This window comes from Magnolia sinica, chromosome 1 (genome assembly GCF_029962835.1).
Source record: "Magnolia sinica isolate HGM2019 chromosome 1, MsV1, whole genome shotgun sequence".
NCBI classification, from domain to species: domain Eukaryota; kingdom Viridiplantae; phylum Streptophyta; class Magnoliopsida; order Magnoliales; family Magnoliaceae; genus Magnolia; species Magnolia sinica.
Genome location: NC_080573.1, coordinates 22,976,546 through 22,979,791, shown reverse-complemented (window position 1 = coordinate 22,979,791; position 3,246 = coordinate 22,976,546).

Here is a 3,246-nt window from a genome sequence, read left to right as displayed (position 1 = left end):
CAGATGATTGGGATGGGTCCAATCTTCTTATTCTTCAACTTGTTGTACATCCCGGTCGAAAATCTCTCTTTGCATAGATGGACCATAATGCAGTCGCCCACCTCGAACACTTTTTGTCGCCGATGCTTGTTCGCTTGTTCCTTATACTTCTTGTTTGAGACATGTAGCTTGGTCTGCACTTCCACATGAATGCTCATGATTCTATCTACCATATGTTCTACTGCAATGCTCGTGCTTGGAAGCTTGGGTAAAGGGACCAAGTCAAGTATGTGGCGAGACACTCATCCGTAAATAATCTGGAACGGTAATTTTCCCGTCGAGCGGTTCACCATGTTGTTGAATGCAAACTCTGCTTGAGACAAGGCCAAATCCCACTGCTTCGGTTTTTCTCTTGAAATACAGCGAAGGAGGTTTTCAAATGTGTGATTCATAATCTTGGTCTGTCCATCAGTCTATGGGTGGTAGGCACTGCTGAATTTAAGTCGTGTATCGAATCGAGTTCACAAAGTCTGCCAAAAGTGGCTAATGAACTTTGTGTCACTATCAGAAGTAATGGTCTTGGGGACCCCGTGTAGCCATACGACCTCCCTGAAGAATAGATTCACCGCGTGTATTACATCGATGGTCTTCTTGCATGGGATAAAGTGTCACATCTTGGAGAAACGATCTACCACCACGAATACTGAATCCATGTCACATTGTCTTCGTGGGAGACCAAGCACGAAGTCCAAAGATAAATCCTCCCAAGGACCGTCAGACACAGGTAACGGGGTGTACAATCTCGTATTCTGAGATTGCCCCTTGGAGGTCTGACAAATATGGCAACGTTATACGGATTTTCCCACATCATGTACCAATTGTTGCCAGTAATACCGCTCTTCCACAAGAGCTCGCATTTTGTCTCGCCCAAGGTGTCTACCGAGGCCACCTCCATATAGCTCTTGAATAATCTTCTCTCTCAGAGAACTTTGGGGGATGCACAATCGATTCCCTTTGAAGAGGAAACTGTCCTGTATATAAAAGTCACTGGGGTAACATTCTTGACACTTCATCCAAGAATCTTTGAAGTCCTCGTCTTTGGCATACAGTTCCTTGAGACAGTCGAAGTCGACCACCTCGTTGCTCATCGTAACAAGTAGTGATGCACGACGACTAATTACATCAGTCACTTTGTTCTGTTGCCCTAACTTGTGCTTCAGAATGAATGTGAATTCCTGTAAAAATGTAACCCATCTAGCATGCATACGATTCACGTTAGTCTGACTATTAATAAACTTTAATACTTGATGGTCAGTGTATAGAACAAACTCTATTTGAATCAGATAATACCGCCAATGTCGCAGCTCCTGAACAACTGCAAACAACTCAAGCTCATACGTCAACCACTTCTTTTGGGCTTCGCTGAGCTTTTCGCTGTAGAAGGCTACCGGCCCGTCTTCCTGTGATAATACTCCTCCAATTTCGACGTATGAAGCATCACACTCAGCTTTTAATGGCTTGTTGAAATTAGGAAGTACCAAGACCAGTATTGTGGACAAACAATGTTTGATCTCATGAAAGCTCTTGTCAACTTCATCAGTCCACTGAAACGGTCCTTTTTTCATGCAATTTGTAATAGGCACGACTATTGTGCTAAAATTTTACACGAATCGATGATAGAAGGTCGCCAACGTGTGAAAACTGCTCACCTCATTAATGTTTGATGGGATCAGGCATTCCCTAATGGCTCGCACTTTTTCATCATCCATACGGATGTCCATGGACGTTACAGCAAATCTTAGAAATAGCAGGATGTCTGTTAAAAAATTATACTTCTTCAAGTTGAGGTACAACTTATTAATTTATAGGACCTATAGCACCTACCTGAGATGTTTTTTATGGTCCGTCTCATCCTGACTATATATCAGTATGTCATCAAAATATACTACCACAAATCGGCTAGTGAACGGTTTTAGAACTTAATTCATCAAACGCATAAAAGTACTTAGTACGTTTGATAGGACGAAGCGCATGACTAGCCACTCATACAACCATTCCTTGGTCTTGAATACCGTTTTTCACTCATCACCGGGTCGAATACAAATCTGATGGTACTCGCTCCTTAGGTTTAGTTTAGAAAATACCTTGGCCCCTTCTAGCATATCGAGTATGTCGTCTAACCGTGGTATTCGGAACTGATATTTGATGGTAATTTTGTTGATTACTCGACTATTAACACACATGCGCAAGCTTCCATCTTTTTTTGACGTTAATAATGCTGGTACGACACATGGACTCATGTTCTCTTTCAAGAGACCCTTAAGGATCAATTCCTTCACTTGCCCCTAAAGTATCTCACACTCTTTCAAACTCATTCGATAATGAGGCCGGTTAGGCAGGTTAGCCCCAGGGACGAGGTTTATGTGATGTTGGATATCCCCCATGGGGGGCAATCCATCAAGTAAATCTTCAGGACATACTTCTTTGAATTCGTTTAGCAACAGTATTAAACTTGGAGGAATGTTTGAGGGTTCCGATTCCTCACCTTTCACCACTACGACGTATACCTCGCTGGTTTCCTTGAATTCCTCCATGAAATCTCGAATGGTCAAGAGAGAAATCTCATCCACTTTAGAGGCATTAGGGTGGTTCTCTGGTGCCATAGGGGCAAGGATTATTTTTTGACTATTCTTGACGAATATGTAGACATTGTCTCGTCCTCGATGGGTCGTATCACGGTCTTACTGCCAGGGTTGACCAAGTAACATATGGCATGCTTTTATGTTGACCACGTCACAAAATATTTGATCCTTATAATTTTTACAAATTTAAAATGAGATAGTGCATTGTTCAATTACATTGGTCTCGTTCACCTTTTTTATCGAGCCAATTAAGTACAGGGAAGGATGTTTTGTCGTTGGTACCTGCAACTTTTCCACCATTACCCTTGAGACAATGTTCTCACTACCACCACTGTCTATGATCACATCACAAACATTTCTATTGACAGTGCACTGAGTACGGAATATATTGTGTTGCTGTGGATGTAATTCCTTCCATGGGGTATACAGTAATCGCCTCACAAATAGAGATTCGCCACGATCCTCACCCGTCAATTCATCGCTATCTGTTATTTCTTCAGTGGCTTGTTCATGTTCATCAAAGCCAGGGTCTTTTTTTGCGGCCTCATATTCAGTGCCCATCATTTATGGTCAAGTGTACCGTGAGATGTTGACGACAAGTATTTGATAAGTGGCCTGGTTGGCC